Raw genomic sequence first — 17990 nt, 5'->3', positions numbered from 1 at the left:
TGGTCAGGTGTTTTTAGAAATTGTCATAAACCTATAAATAAAACTGTGAAGCTGGGTGCTGTTAGCTCATTCTTGTAATCCTAGATGTACACAAGGCTGAGAACTGAGGATTGCGGAACGAGAATGTCCGAAAGACTCTTATGTACAAACCACCAGAAAGCCAGAAGTGTCACTGTTGCACAATAGGTAGAGCCCTCACTTTGAGCTGAAGAGCTGAGGAACAGCACCTAGGTCCAGATTTCAAGTCCCATGAATCATCAAAAAAAAAGTAGGGAGGCAATTTATATCTTTGTTCAATTGTATCCTCCAATCCACAAAAATGATATGTCCCCATTTATTCAGATTTTTATTTAGATTTTTTAATTTTGCTTTTATATTCAGCATTGTATAATTTTCAATGACGGTGGGTGAATATCACTTTAATACATTTTGACAGTGTGTGTAGTTAGCACAAACAAATTCACAGTAAACAGTTGAGAAGTAAGGGACAATGGGAATGGAGAAAGACAGAAACAGGTTAATCAGGCCCTTGATCAATATGTGAGTGTGTAAAATATTTCAATAAGATTTCTTTGTACAATTAATATACACCAATAAATAAATATCTTCCAAAGGCATTGGTATTCAATATGACATAAAGGATAAAAACATTTTCTGTGGTGAAATGAAAGATACAGATAAGATACAGACAAATGAAAATAATAATGTACATATGTCTATATACATGTACATACACATCTGTATATTCATATATGTGTATACATATCTATAGGTATTTGTATATATACACATATTAAGTATGAATATAAGTATATGTACACATAATGTGTATACATATATATTTATTTAAAGAGGCGAATCAGAAATATATTAAGAGCATATTAATGACAATGAAAAACTTTAGCCATCCTGAATACATTATCAAAAAGTCCAAAAACATATCTCTTTAGTAATATAACAACAACAAAGGGAGACATGGAAAGATCATAGCATACCTAGACATTGCATACATATAGAGATTAGGGGAAATAGAAACAACAATAAGATAGCCTGCACGACCACTATGTAGAAATTGGAATCCTTATACATTGGTGATTGACACTTAAAATGATATAGTCAGTTTGTTAAACATACTGGCGATCTTTAAGATATTACACATAGCCGGGCGCTGGTGGCTCACGCCTGTAATAATCCTAGCTACTCAGGAGGCTGAGATCTGAGGATCGCGGTTCAAAGCCAGCCCAGGCAGGAGAGACCGTGAGACTCCTATCTCCAATAAACCACCAGAAAACCGGAAGTGGCGCTGTAGCTCAAGTGGTAGAGGGCTCGTCTTGAGCTGAAGAGCTGAGGGACAGCTCCCAGGCCCAGAGTTCAAGCCCCACGACTAACAAAATATATATATTACACATAGAGTTGTCTCTATGATCCAGGATTTTGAATCATAATTTTATATACAAAATATGTTTCAACATAAGTCCAATGAGACACATGTACAAGAATATACATAGCAAAACCTTTTACAATAACATATAATAAAATATTGAAATCCCCATTGAAGATGTTATACCAATATACACATGCATATAAAACAATATGCTCTATCCATGAGAAAAATTTACATGGACTTACTTTGGAAGCAGTAATATTACATGGGCTAAATGGATAAAATAGACTATATTTTCTAATTACATGAGCTTTTTAATGTTGGCACATCTGTAGATGTAGAATATGAAATAATAGCTGCTCAAGAGGAGGGTAGGTTGAAATGATGTCAGGAAGTGATTACTGATAAATATTGCAGTACTTTGAAAGAGGAGTGATGATAAAATGTTATAGAACTGAGGGTGATGTTCTTACACCAACTCTTTAACATTCTAAGAATCATTGTATTTTATCGAAGAATTACAGAGAACATTTACATTAACCTTAGGAAAAATTTTAGAATAGTAGTCAGTGAATCTGAGTGATAATTTAGAATTTAAAAGCACAGAATTCTGAAATGTATAAGTTTAGTATGTTGATGAATAAGACTTTCAAGAAAATATGATCTGTGATATATTCTCTGAATGACTATACATGACATTGTGAGTGAGTGAATATTCTAAAAAAATATGTAAATAAAGGGATGAGAGAGACTTGAGAGGGATGAGGGATAATGATCATCAAGATGCATTGTACTGGCCCTGGAATGTGGCTTAGTGGTAGACTGCTTGCCTTGCATGTGTGAAGCCCTGGGTTTGATTCCTCAGTACTACTTAAACAAAAAAAAGATGGAATTGGCACTATGACACAAGTTGTAGAGTGTTAGCATGAGGAAAAGAAGCACAAGGACATTGCCAATGCCCTGAGTTCAAACCCCAGGGCTAGCCTAAAAATAAAAAAGATGCATTGTATTAAGCCAGGCACTAGCAGCTCACACCTGCTGTCCTAGATACTCAGGAGGCTGAGGATTGAGGTTTGAAGCCACCCCAGCCAGGAAAGTCTGTGAGATTCTTATCTCCAATTAAATCTCAGAAAAATCTGAAAGTGCTGCTGTGCCTCAAGTGGCAGAGTTCTAGCGTTCATTCACATGAGCTCAGGGACATTGCCCAGATCCAAAGTTCAAACCTCAGGAGAGAAAAAAAATTAAAAAAGCCTCAATAAACACTATTCATAAACTGCTTTGTCAAACAGCAATTTCCATAAAACCACTTCAAGTTAATTAAAAAATGTGATTAGAATAAAATACAGGTCATTTTGGGAACAAGACATAGGATTAAAAGATTGTTTACAGGGGACAAAGTAAATTTTATATCATGCAGTTTGGGTTGAAATGTTCTTCAGTCTTCTTACATCATTTATTAAATTGACAATACTGCCAATAATAGGTCAATTTCCTTGAGGAACAGGGTGAATTCTGCTGTCTTTTGATAGCAAACAATAGTGGTGAATTGTTTGCCTCTTATTGAAGTATATCTTATATTTTAAAGTAGATTTGTCCTAATATAATATTAATTTAATCAATCATTCCATTAGGGCGATGTTGGTCAGATTTTTTCCAGTAAATTTTATCCCTTATAATAAATGAAAGCATGCTGTGTCAGTCTCCTAATAATATAACAAAATATTTATAAAATTAACATAAAAGAAGGAAAGATTAATCTTGACTTCTGCTTTTATACATTTCAGTTTATGTTTCTTATTATGATTGCTTTGGTTTGGTGGTGGCACATTACCCCATGTCAGGAGCATGTGATGGAGTATGTGTATTCACGGAAGCCAGGAAGTAAAGAAGAGGAGGAATAGAAGTCGGGAAAGGGAGAAAGTGGAGGAAGGGAAGAGGGAGAGGGAGAAGGAGACAGAGAAGAAAAAGAAGGAAGAGGAAGAAAGGATTTTGATCTTAGCATCTTTTTTGATCACTCTTTCTCAGTGACCAAATCTCTACGACTATGCCCACTTGAAAGGGTTCACCTATTTATGGCAACATAGTGAAAGCTAATTATTAATCCCAATCCTTTATGATTTCAGATTTAATTTCTAGAGTGGTGCATAATATTTCTATACAATTGTGGTAACGTCAACAGAATATTTAGGGACACCTAAATATTTACTTGAGTTAAGCAGAGAAGCTATTTGGCATAGAGGTGGTTTGGTTTTACCATTGCTGGAAAGATGAATGAAATATTTTGAGTGCAAATACCTTTTACTTAGCAGATAAAGAAGCTTCAAGAGATTTCATTTTTGACCCTCAAAAATGACTATTTCATCTAACTCATAATGACTTGAATTTTTCATAATTTTATGGCATTTCCAATCAAGTATTTGTCCTCTATAGTGAGGTTCTTTCTTTCCAGTTGAAAGAAAAGTGAATATTATCACAATCATTTATTTCTTAGTTATTCTATAGAGAGCAGGTATATTATGAATTTCCTGCCATTCAAAAATAAGTTATATTCAAGTCTATTGGAATAATTGGATAAGTGATGGAATATTTTGCTTTAGTTATCTCATATTGAGATTGATTCAATTTCTAAAAATAACTGTTGACATAAAACACACAAAATTCAGTGTTTCTCTGAAACTACTTGTCACTCAAACCTCAGAAATACATGACCAATAACTGAGATTTTTATATACTCAAAAATTTTATGAATTTACATTTTTATGTCAAATATAGTTTAGGTTTAAAGGAAGAGAAAATCATGTGACCACAGTAGATAATATTTAATTCAATGTAAAATTGCTTTATTCAGCATGAAAGAGCCTATTGCTTTTAGCTGACATGAAAAATTTGATTAACCATCCCTTTTTCACTTTTAAATAATAGAATATTTCAATTTGTCCAAAGATTCTGTCATTTCAACTTTTGAGTGTATATTTTTAAAAAAATGAAAACTATTTTTCAAATTGCAGGTTCAGGTTTAATAACTAAATAAATATCTAAATGTTAATTTGTTAATTTGAGCCCCTAGAATTCAAATAATATGAAATTTAATTTAGTCTTGGATATATTAAATCTGTGCTGAATATGGGTGTCTCAAGCTTGTAATCCTCGCTACTCAGTACGCTGGGGTTCAAAGCCCACACACATCAAAACACACATATATATATCACACACAAATCACACATGCATCACAACACACAAACACACACACACACACACACACACACACACACACACACACATACACACACACACACTTACACAAAGCCAAAAATAGAATTGTGACTCAAATGATAGAGTAATATCTTTGAGGGGAAAAATAACCTAAGGGATACGTCTTGAGTTCAAATCACAAGAAACACACACAAAATATTATACCAAAATTCTTATTTTAGTTTGAAGAAATAAACAATATCATGAAAAGTAATATTTGTCATATATCTTGCAACGTTTGTGAAGTTGTTTTAGTATAATTTGTCTTAAGATAAACATAGGTTATTAAAATTAATATTAAACTAGTTAATATATATAATTACTCATAACACCTTGGAGGACAACAGTTGGTATTATTTCCATAGCCATAAGAAATATTCTGAGTAAAAGAAAGAAGGAAGATTGAAAGAAAGAAAGAAAGAAAGGAAGGAAGGAAGGAAGGAAGGAAGGAAGGAAGGAGGGAAGAAAGAAAGAAAGAAAGAATGAAAGAAATAAGGAAAGAAAGAAAGAAAGGAGAGAAAGAGAGAGATGTAGGGATGGAGGGAAGGAGGATGGAAAAAAAGAAGGAAGGAAGGAAGGAAGGAAGGAAAGAAGGAAGGAAAAAAGAAGGAAGGAAAGAAAGACGGAATGAAAGAACGAAGGAACGAAGGGAGAGAGGGAGAAATGTAGGGACAAAAAATTTAATTTATAAAATCTGTTATTAGTCCAACATAAACTTCATGTAATTAACCCTTTAGTGAATTTAAGTTTGCAATTTTCACTTCTTCGCATGTTCTCCTTGCATGAATGAAACCAACAAATGAAGCATTATAAATAGCCAGGTGAATCTGTTTGCATCTGTAGTAATATGTATGCGAATCTTTTTCTCATTTTCTGTACATTGCAAACAATTTACACTTAGTTATAAATATTTTAAAAATTGATGTAACCAAAGGATGTTAATATATTATATAATGTGAATACTGTATTTATAATGCTATTAATATTACACTCTTCATGTTATATTAATTATAAAAATTTTATTATGTACTTTATCAGAGAAATTAGAATCCTCTGATTTTGGTGTCTGTAGGAGGCCTAATAGTAAAAAGTAATTACAATCAAAGGAGATCTGTATTTGTTGTCTCAAATGCATATTTCTGAAAGCAATTAACTCATCAGAGATTTTCAAATACATCAGAAGGACCTTAGAAAAGCTGTACATGGCTTTACATGGCTACATAAGATGTGGTTCAAGAGCCACTAAACTATCATACTTCACGTTACAATCACGATAATTATTCCCATTGTAAGAAGAATCATTCACATAAGTCACATGATATAAGCTTGTCCTTAAGTTATTATCTTCTATGAAAAAATATCCTAATGATACACTACACTGAGTTAAAGCAAAAGTTGCAAAGTGTATTGGACGATGTAATTCCTTTCAGTTACACATGTTGAAATTATATTTCCCTTTCTGGTGACATTAGAATCAGCCTTTCAGAGATGACACTACAATAATGATCCTGATAAAAGGAGCCAAATATAATTACTCTGCCATGTGGATGTCCAGCAAATAGATTAAGATGAACCAGAAAGTAGAACCCCATAAGACAAGGAATTGCTTTGAACAGCCATTCTTATAATCAATGTTCAAACTTCTAGAATATGGGTAATATATTTCGGATGGTTTTATGCCACATACTTTGAAGAATTCACTTATAAAAGCCCAATGGCTGACAAAAAGCACAGTAGTTTGAGTTAAATATCACAAATTCTGATAAAAAAGGATTCATAATATTTTATTATTTGAAATTTATTCTCCAAGTCCCCAGGTTAAAAATATTTTTAAATGGGAATTAAATTGAGTTTCAACTCTAATCAACTATCATAATTAATTTTTCAAATATTTTTATTATCTTTAAGTAGTTGTACAAAGGAGTGGCCATTCACTAAACAGTTTATCATAATTAATTTTCCAAATTTTTTTATTATCTTCAAGTAGTTGTTCAAAGGAGTTGCCATTCATTGAAACAGTATATGGATACAGTGCATCTTGATCAATGTCATCACTTTAAACATTCTCATCCACCCCTCCCAATCAACAACAATCCTTATGTATCTCAATATTATGTTATCGAATTACTTGCCCTTTAACAAAGCAGTTTATGTGTACAATGCACCTGGAATTGTGTTATCAATTCAACATCTTCACTCTCATTTAACACTATGCCTTCCTTTTTATATTTCAATTCTGGGAAGTAAACAATGGATTCTTGCCTGTATTCTATCCTTTTCACCTTCAATTTCCTACCCCTGTCAAATTGACCCCCCCCCCCGTCCTCTCTTGCAGTACATATTTACTGGAAATTATTTTGTTGAGTTTTAATTAGTCTTTTAAGAAACTTAGGGTATTTTCACTCTCCATGAACTCTGACATTGCAGATAATTCATTTGTACCATCCAGTGTGTTTACTTTTACATTAATAGGCACCTTGTACCTACCACAAATGAGGAAAATCATGCAACCTAATTTTTTCTGGGTCTACTTTATTTCACTGAATATGATTATTTCTAAGTGTTTCATTTTCCTTAAGAATGGTGCTATATTATTCTTTCTTATGGATGAACAGAACTCCATTATGTATGTATATATGTATGCATATATGTATGTATACACTCATATATATACATACATACTTGTGATTAGGGATCAATAAAATTATATATATATATATATATAACTTATATGTATATATAATACATATATACATATGTAATTCTTGATCTCTTTTTACAATGAGAGTCATTTGAGCTGATTCCATATGTTGGCTACAGAAAATAATGTAACATAAACATGTTTGTTCTGATAGCATCAGTGTGGCCTTGTTTCTGCTCTATTGGATAAATGCTCTTAAGTGGAATTGCTGGATCATAGGTAGCTCTCTATTCGGTTCTGTTGGCAACTTCCATAGTGTTTTCCAAAGTGGTTGAACAAGATTACATTCCCACCAACACTGTAATAGAGTTTCCTTTGGGCCACAACCCTATCAGTATCTGTGATTGTTCGTTTTTTCATTGTAACAGGGGTGAGATGAATCTCAGTTGTGTTTGGATTTGCATTTCTTTTATGGAGAGAGATGTGTATATTTGTCATTCTTACTACTTCTAAGAAGTTATCTTTAAATCTTTATCCCATATATTAATTGGGTTCTTGTTTGTTTGAAGGTTTATTTTTGTTGGGTTTAACTTATTGATCTCTAACTATGGGTTAGTTATGAAAACCCTTGTCTGATGCTTAGCTAGTAAAAATATTCTTCCATTCTGTTCTCTTTATATCCTGCTAACTTTTCTTTTGCTATGAAGAAACAACTTCAGTATGAAGTAATTCCATTGATCCAGAAAAAATAATATTACACCATTCATGAGGAAATGGAAAGACTTGGAACAAACTTATAGAAAGAAACTTTAGAAAACAAAATTTATAGAAAGAAAGACTCAAAGAAATATAGGTTGTCTGATTTCCCTCATTTGTTGTATTAGAATGTGCCTATAATACTGCAAGTAAAACACAGTTGGATGGTAAAAGAGAAAACATTACACTTAGACATCATAAATTATAAAAGATTCTAAACATTTATACAGTGAGCTCAAAGGAGGATGCTCTTTGGAGAGTATCACAAGTGCTCAATAGCTATGTGAATATTATCATATAAAATAATGTTCATCAAAATGACCTTCAAGAAATGATAATGAGGGTTCTTTTATTGTTTTGATTTTTCCTTCTGTCTTCTGAAGCTGGTTTTTTTTTTTGCACCTTTGGTCTTATATGTAAGTTTGAAAAGTGCAAGGTGGAACAGAAATGGTGGGACAAAGGGTGAACAAATGCAGCAGTGCTACTCAATAGACACTACATTAAAACTGAACTATACAACTTGGGGGCAGGGAGGTTGAAAGGGAAAAACTGGGAGAAGATGAAGGAAGAGGTGACACTGTTCAAAAAGAAATGTGCTCATTATCTGACTTATGTAATTGTATCCCTTCTGTACATCATTTTTACAAATTAAAAATGGACCTCATAAACAGGCCAGAGTAGCTATACTAATATTAGATAAAATAAGCTTTAAATTAAAAGTGGTATGAAAGTAAAAAGAGACTAAGAGGGACCTTAAATATTGATAAAGAAAAGTCTCCATCAGGGGGATGTAAGAATTCTGGGCTGGGAATGTGACTCAGTGGTGGAGGACTTGCCTTGCATGTATGAGGCTCTGGGTTCGATTCCTCAGCACCACATAAGCAGAAAAAAGCAGAAGTGGCGCTGTGGCTCAAGTGGTAGAGCACTCACTTTGAGATGAAGAGCTGAGGGATAGTGCCCAAGCCCAGAGTTCAGGACCAATGACTGGACCAAAAAAAAAAAAAACAACAAAAGAAGAATTCTAAATATCAATGCCCTGTATCCTAGAGCTACTAAATTTTTCTACAAGTACCACTTACCCTAAAATCATGCATGCATCCAAACAGATTGTTGGTTGATTGAACACATCATTCTTACTTCTGGACAGACCATTAAGGTAAAAACTTAGCAAAAAAACTTTAGAGATAAATAACAGCATTGACAAGCTGTAACTAACAGATATCTACAGATTATTTAACTTAGCAGCATCACAATATATATTCCTCTCAGCAACTCATGGAATGTTCTCCAAAATAGATCATATCTTAGATCACAAGGAAAATCTGTGAAATTCAAAAATCAAAATGAAATTCTCCTTGAATCCTGACAGACCACATTGGGATCAAATTAGATATCAACATCAAAAGACATCACAGAAAATTCTGAAACTCACAGAGACAATATAACACATTGTTAAATGATTAGTGATTCACTGATGGAATATGGAGGGAAGTTCAACGTTTATGGAAATCAGTGAAAGTGAACACACAAAATACTGCCTCTTCTGGGACACAACAACACAGGCAATACTCAGAGGAAAATTTATAGCTTTGAGTATGTGCCTCAACAAACTAGAACAATCTTGAAGCAACACTAATGATGCACCACTAGGTCCTTGAAAAACAGGAACAAACCAAACCAAAAACCAGTAGACAGAAATAATACAAATTAGATTAAAGTAATACATGAATCAGAGTCTCAAAAAACATACAAATAATCATAATTGACTTTTATCTTCTAGTAGCTCACAAATTTGCCCAATGAAGGTCAGTGTAGCTATTTTCAGAGATAGACTCAACCGCTCAAACCAGTGAACAAAACAAACTACTAGGATTCTAAGAAACAAAGATTTGTTTGCCTTTAAATAGATTTACTCTGTTTTTATTATTAAGGTGCTTTAAGAGTGATTATAATTACATGAGTCAGGTAATGAGTACATTTCTTTTTATGGAATGTCTTCAGTTCCTTTACTTGTTCCCAGTCCTACGCTACTGTCCCCACCCATGTGTTAGATCGTTCACTTTCATCAATGTTCAATGAACTCCACTGCTGCCATTTTTCACCGATTTCCCTAAAGCTCTGTGCTCACCCTCCACCTTCTTGAAGACGTAAAATGAATATACCAGACATAAGGTAAAGAAGACAGAATCATCACAAACTATAAACAACAACATCAGACACAAAACAAAAAAGAAGTCTTCTGTTTCCATATCTCATAGTTTGTTTCAGTTATGTAAATCATGTTATATAAATATAATTATTGTTTATCATAAAGTCAATTCAGGGATTGAAGTGTGATAACTTATAAGTTTGCTTTCTATTTAAGTAATGCTTTTTATTTTAACATTAAATGTGTAACACAAGACAAGTCCTAGTGAAATCTGAAGGTTTAGATTTAAAGTTAAATTTTCAAAATGTTTAATAGTTCCATTTTGGCAACCAAAATGAAAAACAGGAAAGTTTTTTCCTCAAGAATTAAATAACTTTGGGCTGGGAAGGTGGCTCAGTGGTAGAGCACTTGCCTTGCATGCTCGAGGCCCTGGGTTCGATTCCTCAGCACCACATAAGCAAAAAGAAAAAAGCCGGAAGTGGCGTTGTGGCTCAAGTGGTAGAGCATTAGCCTTGAGCTGAAGAGCTGAGGGACAGCACCCAGGCCCAGAGTTCAGGCCCCACGACTGGACCCCCCAAAAAAAATTAAATAACTTCATGTGCAAAAAGGTAAAATATATGTAATATTAATTTAGTGGAAGTAATAAATCAAATACAATTGCAATGCATCAATTCCATAAGTTATGAGAGCTATTGATAAAATTAATATAACTTATTTTAACGAGATTACTTAACACATGAAACATGTGATAATTTTCTTTTCTAGGTGAACTGGATAAAGAAGTTAAAGCTCAAAGATTCCAGTGTCCTGTGTACTTAATACGTGTCAATTTACACATATGCTTTGCTCATCTCAATGTTATTTGAAGATAACTGAGAACAGGACTAGAATGGAAAGAATCACTCAAATATTTACTTTTATTTTGTGACTAAATATGTTTTTTTATATCTCTTTATTTTATTTCAAAAATATGGTAAATTTTACCATAGCTAAGATATGGAACCAACACAGATGCCCCTCAGTAGATGAATGGATCAAGAAAATGTGGTATATATACACAATGGAATTCTATGCCTCCATCAGAAAGAATGACATTGCCCCATTTCTTAGGAAGTGGAAAAACTTGGAAAAAATTATATTAAGTGAAGTAAGCCAGGCCCAAAGAAACATAGGTCCCATGGTTTCACTTATATGCAATATCTAGTATATGTATGAGTCAAGCGGAAAAGGTCAGATAATGTGATGTCAGGAAAGGAACCCTTAGATATGCATCTTAATGTTTTTTTTCTTTCATGCATGTGTTTCTAACGCATTTATAAGATTATTTCTTTGTTGCTTCGCATGTCCCTCCCCCACAGTGTAACCCCTACTTTCACTATATTTGATGTCAGTATAACTTATGAAGGAGATGGAGAAAAACCATTTCTTTAAGGATACAGGTGGACCTGTTGCAACAATGAGAAGTAAAAGTTGTCATGTCCAAAACGAGCTTTACAACGTCGGGGGGGGGGGGGGGGAAGGGGGGAAGGAGAAGGATTGGGATTGGGGTGGGAGGGGGGAGGCTGGGAAGGGATGTGCATGGTAAACAAAGGGAGGAGGCTGCAATGCTTGGTAAGAAATGTACGCATTATCCTGCCCATGTAATTGTAACCCCTCTGTACAGTATGTTCACAAATAAAATAAAATTAAACTAAAAAAAATATGGTAAATGTATTTCAGTCACATGAATAATAATGAGAAATAATCAGCCCCTATCTCCTTAAAAGACAATCAATAAGAAAGGAAACAACAAACATAAAAATTGAACCTCATTTTGAAATGGTCTTTGTGTATTGTGGTGCTTTGTAATTGTGGATTATGTGACTATCCCATGAATCTGGGCTAAAATCACTAGGGCTACTGGAAGAAAATTTCAAAATATAGTGCAGCTAACACAGCTTTGCAGTTGTTTGTTGGTTTCACTACAGTAACAGCAGGGCATAAATTGTGCAAAGGAAATAATTCTACTACTTTGCATGCAAGAATGTGATGAAAAGCGTACTGTTATCTTCTTAGATGAAATATGAAGACCACACTTTAAAAGCTTACTAAACGATCAGCCCTTTAAATAACAGTGCCATTTTTAAGGCACTCTAGATAATTCAAGTCCTTCATCTCCCCACAACCATTACTGCCATTCACAAATCATTGCCAAGGTGAATTTGCAGTTCTTTTAGATATTTCAAATGGCTTAGGAGGAACATAAAAAATAATTCCAGTTTTTGAGAAAATTTAATGTACAATCAGCAAACAAATCAGATTCAACTCCATAGCATAACCTTTAGGAAAAATGAACTAAGGAATATGGCATGTACTTTGTAATTTAATATTAGACATTAGAGCAAAATGCCAGAAAAAGAATCTGCAAGAAATTAACAGAAGTCCTTGATAAGATATTAAAGATTATCTAGGGACAAGTAATTTTACCTACATTTCTTATTATATTATAGCATATTTTTATCTGCTAATCAGAGAGACTCGAAAAGATTTTTAAATATGATATGAAAAATGCATCATCATGAATGAATGAAATCAGGAAATAGATGGCTCAGGAGCTGAGTGGTTTGTTAAATATTCTCATTATTTTGAAAGATCTGGTGTTTTTGTATGTGTGGAATTATGAGTATATTTTATGTCTGGGCAGGGAAGTTTGATTATTAGAACATTGTCTGATACCCAATGTAAGGAACCTAATCAGAATGATAAATATGTGTGCGTTTGTGCGTTTGTGTGTTTGTGTGTGTCTGTGTGTGTGTGTGTGTCTGTGTGTGTGCCTGCAAGTCTGTGTTTAGAAGGAAGAATCTTATTATGCTCAGGGTATATATTTAATTCTATTAGGTATACTACATTAATGACAGCAGATAAAAGTAATTAACTTTTTGCGCCATATGTTTGTGTTCATATGATTGCATGAACAATCTAAAGAGTTATGTTTGGGGTATGAGTTTTGTGAAAGGTCAGCTGAAATTATAAACATTTGCAATCATCAGAAAGATATCAATGGCAATCTTTTCTGTGTAGATCAATTTTAGACAACACTTGCAAGAATATGTAATCTTATATGGAAAAGCAATATTTATTGATTTTTTTCATAGCTACAGTATTCTAAAAATTTGTAGGAAAACCAGTTAAATTATGGAAACATAAAAGTAATGTGATTATTTATTGCATACAGTTTTACACTTTAGTTTCATTGTCAAAATACCTTTATTTCAACTGTATTGGAAGGAAAACCCTAAATACTACATTTCGTGCCATATTTCATTGGGAAGCTTTGTCTGTATCAATAAGTTCATTTCTTTTGGTTCTGCTTTCCTATTCATAACTCTGTTTCTCATACTATTTTTCTAAGGAATTTTTCTTTCTTCCCAATTAGGCTTCAACATACCTCATGCTCTGTTTGTTTGCTAACAGTAGTCAGTCTACCATTTGAACCATGTCTCTAGCCCAGAGATTTTTGTAGTTAATTGGCGATAGAACCTTATGAACTTTACTACCAGCCTGAAAGCCATTATCCTCCAAGTCTCATCCTTTCTAATCACTAGGATTATAGAGATGAGTCATGGACCCCAAGAATCAATGACTTTTCATGTCTTATAGATTCCACATGTTTGCTAGTAATTGTAATAATAAACTACCATAGATTGGGTAGTGTTAACATTGTAAATACATTGCCTCTGAGATTGTGGAACTAGAACTCCTAGGTCAGAGTTGTTTTCTTCTGAGTCCTCTTTCCTTGGCATATTCAAGGCCTTCTGCTTCTCTTGGAGGACACTTCAACTTAAATGCTACCTTTGAGATTCTGTTTCCAAATGCAGTCACTTTCTGAGGCAATGGGTTTTTGATCTTCAGTATGATGTCAATGGGACAGTATCCAACACATAACAGATTACTTAATGGATAGAAGAAAATCTCTAATAATAAATTATTTGGTTTGGACACAGAAGTTATGGTTGTACTTGTAAAACAATTAGCAAGAGAGGTAAAGGTTTTTATTAGAAGTATGAAGTATGAAATCTTGACCTCAGACATGCCAAATTCTTACCCTGGCACACACTTAAATTCCTAGCGGTACCGGGGGATTGAACCCAAAACACTGTACTTGTGAAACAGCATTTCTACTACTGCCATACCTGCAGATTGTTATTGGATTGCTTATTTTGAGGTAGTATCACTATGCCTGGGCCTGACTGGACTGTGGTAATCTTAACACAAGTAAAAAAGATTGCACCCAGCAAATGGTTAGAGTTTCTGAAACTTCTTTTTGTGCTAGGCTTGCCTGGAACTGGAATCTCTAATCTGTTTCCCAAGTAGGTAAGATTACAGATTTGAGCCACTTTATCCAGTAAAAGTATATTATTTGAAAATATCTTGATATTGCCTATATTTGTGATTAACATGCATAACTAACCTTAAATTTCTCCCTCTTTTGTTTAATACTCTGAGTTGAAAACATTGGCTTACTTGATATACATGGCTTTGTTTTGGATGGAATCTCATAAAAATCCAAAAAAATCTCCCAAAAGTTTATGTCAAAAATCATGGAAAAAAGGCTGCAGGTTGGAAAAAAATTGATCCTTAAGTTATAAATGCAATCTATTTATAGTGTTAGTCAATGCTTTCTTAAGTATGAGAAGAGAAGAAAGGCAGAAATGGAAAGATGTCAGATATTATTTTGATAACCTACTAAGTCTCTGTAGAAATTCTGTAGTTGTCAATTCATGTTAACTTCCTTTCTTAAAGCTTGCTTTATTACAACCCTGTGGATTGGACTGATTGGTCACCCTTTCCAGGAAATGAGGTTGATTTTAGAAGGCTGACGGTGTGGTAAATAAGGAATGATGAGAATGAGCACAGATATTGTCACAGAATGAGCCAACCAGGTTCAACTGCTGAACAGCAAAACAAAGCTAAGTATCAAATCTGATGATCCACATTGGAAGATATATAGATAGATATGTATACATATACATTTATTTGCATGCATGAAATAGTAAATCTCCATTTGAATATAGAGAAACTTAACCTGACAATTATTAAATTATATCAAACTGGTTGCAGGAAAAGTACAGTAAAATATCAATAGTTAGCATAGATTTTGCATAGATTTTTTTTTGTATTTTTTTTTAATTTTATTTTATTTTATTTGAGAACATACTGTACAGAGGGGTTACAATTACATGGGCAGGATAATGCATACATTTCTTACCAAGCATTGCAGCCTCCTCCTTTGTTTACCCTTCACCTCCCTTCCCAGCCTCCCCCCTCCCTCCCACCCCCCCCCCCCACCGACATTGTAAAGCTGGTTTTGACATGACATTTTGTACTTCTCATTGTTGCAACAGGTCCACCTGAATCCTTAAACGACTTGTTTGTCCCCATCTCCTCCAAATGTTATACTGACATCAAATATAGTGAAAGCGGGGGTTACACTGTGGAGGAGGGACATACAAAGCAACAAAGAAATAATCTTATAAATGCGTTAGAAACACATGCATGAAAGAAACAAAAACATTAAAATACATATTTGAGGTTTCGTTTTCCTAACATCACATTATCTGACTTTTTCCGCTTGACTCATACCTATACTAGATATTGCAAATAAGGGAAACCATGGGACCTATGTTTCTTTGGGCCTGGCTTACTTCACTTAATATAATTTTTTCCAGGCCTTTCCATTTCCTAACAAATGGGGCAATGTCATTCTTTCTGATGGAGGCATAGAATTCCATTGTGTATATATACCACATCTTCTTGATCCATTCATCTACTGAGGGGCATCTGGGTTGGTTCCATGTCCTAGCTATGGTAAATAATGCTGCAATAAACATAGTTGTGCTGGTAGCTTTAGTGTGGCCTTGTTTGTGATCATTTGGATAAATGCCCAAAAGTGGGATTGCTGGGTCATTGGGGAGCTCTATGTGGAGTCTTTTGAGGAACCTCCATACTGCTTTCCAAAGTGGTTGAACAAGTTTACATTCCCACCAACAATGAAGTAAGGTTCCTTTCTGTCCACATCCCCTCCAGCATCTGTTGTTGTTAGAGTTCTTGATTTTTGCCGTTCTAACTGGAGTGAGGTGATATCTCAATGTTGTTTTGATTTGCATTTCTTTTATGGCTAGGGATGTTGAACATTTCTTCATGTGTCTATTGGCCATCCTTCTTTCTTCTTCAGAGAAGCTTCTCTTTAAGTCTTTCGCCCACTTACTTATTGGGCAGTTGTTTCTTTGAGGATTTGTTGTTAGGTGGTTTAATTTTTTGAGTTCCAAGTATATTTTAGATATGAGACCCTTGTCCGTTGTATGGCTAGTAAAGATCTTCTCCCAGTCCGTGGGCTTTCTATTGATCTTGCTAGCTATGTCATTTGCCCTGCAGAAGCTCTGCAACCTTATACAATCCCATTTGTCCAGCCTTTCTTTGATTTGTTGTGTTTCCGGGTCTCTATTCAGAAAATTTCGGCCTGAGCCAAGGAGACCCAGGGTTTCTCCTATTCCATCCTGTAATGTTTTCAGAGTGTCTGCTTTGAGTTCAAGGTCTTTGTTCCATTTGGAGTTGATTCTGGTGCAGGGTGATATATAAGGATCTAGCTTTAGTTTTCTACATGTAGTTAACCAGTTTTGCCAGCACCATTTACTGAAGAGGCTGTCTGTCTTCCATTCTATTGTTTTAGCTCCCTTATCGAAGATTAGATGGCTATAGGTCTGTAGGTTCATTTCTGGGTTTTCAATTCTATTCCATTGGTCCTGAGGTCTGTTCTTATGCCAATACCAAGCTGTTTTGATTACTATGGCTTTATAGTAGAGTTTGAAATTTGGTATTGATATTCCTCCAGCAGTGTTCTTTCCGTTGAGGAGCGTTTTTGCTATTCGGGGTCTTTTATTGTTCCATATGAATTTTTGGATTGCCTCTTCTATTTCCTTGAAGAATGAGGGTGGAATTTTGATAGGTATTGCGTTGAATTTGTAGATAGCCTTGGGAAGTATTGCCATTTTCACGATGTTAATCTTTCCAATCCAGGAGCATGGGAGGTTTTGCCATTTTTTAAGTTCTGTGTTGATTTCCTTTTTCAAGATTTTAAAGTTTTCATCATAGAGGTCCTTCACTTCTTTAGTTAAGTTAATTCCTAGGTATTTTATTTTTTGTGGGGCTATTACAAATGGAGTTGCTTTCCTAATTTCAGCCACACTTTTCTCATTGTTGGCATACAGAAAAGCCATTGATTTTTGGGGGTTAATTTTATAACCTGCTACTTTGCCAAAGTTTTGAATCAGCTTGAGTAATTTGGGAGTGGAGTCTATGGGATTCTTTAAATACAAGATCATGTCATCTGCAAAGAGGGAGAGTTTTATTTCTTCTTTCCCTATTTGGATCCCCTTTATGTCTGCATCTTGTCTTATTGCTGTAGCTAGGCATTCTAATACTAGATTGAAGAGAAGTGGAGAGAGTGGGCATCCTTGTCTTGTTCCTGAGTTAAGAGGAAATGGCTTTTGTTTTTCACCATTGAGTATAATGCTGGCTGTAGGTTTGTCATATAATGCCTTTATTGTATTGAGGAATGTTCCATGGATTCCTAATTTTTCCAAAACCTTCATCAGGAAGGGGTGTTGGATCTTGTCGAATGCTTTTTCTGCGTCTATTGAGATAACCATGTGGTTCTTATTCTTGCTCCTGTTGATGTGATGAATAATATTAATTGATTTGCGTATATTGAACCAGCTTTGCATCCCTGAAATGAATCCTGTTTGATCGTGGTGTATGATTTTTTGGAT

This window comes from Dipodomys spectabilis, unplaced genomic scaffold (assembly GCF_019054845.1).
Source record: "Dipodomys spectabilis isolate Male_0828 unplaced genomic scaffold, ASM1905484v1 ptg000267l, whole genome shotgun sequence".
Taxonomy (NCBI): domain Eukaryota; kingdom Metazoa; phylum Chordata; class Mammalia; order Rodentia; family Heteromyidae; genus Dipodomys; species Dipodomys spectabilis.
This window is presented reverse-complemented; position numbering follows the sequence as displayed.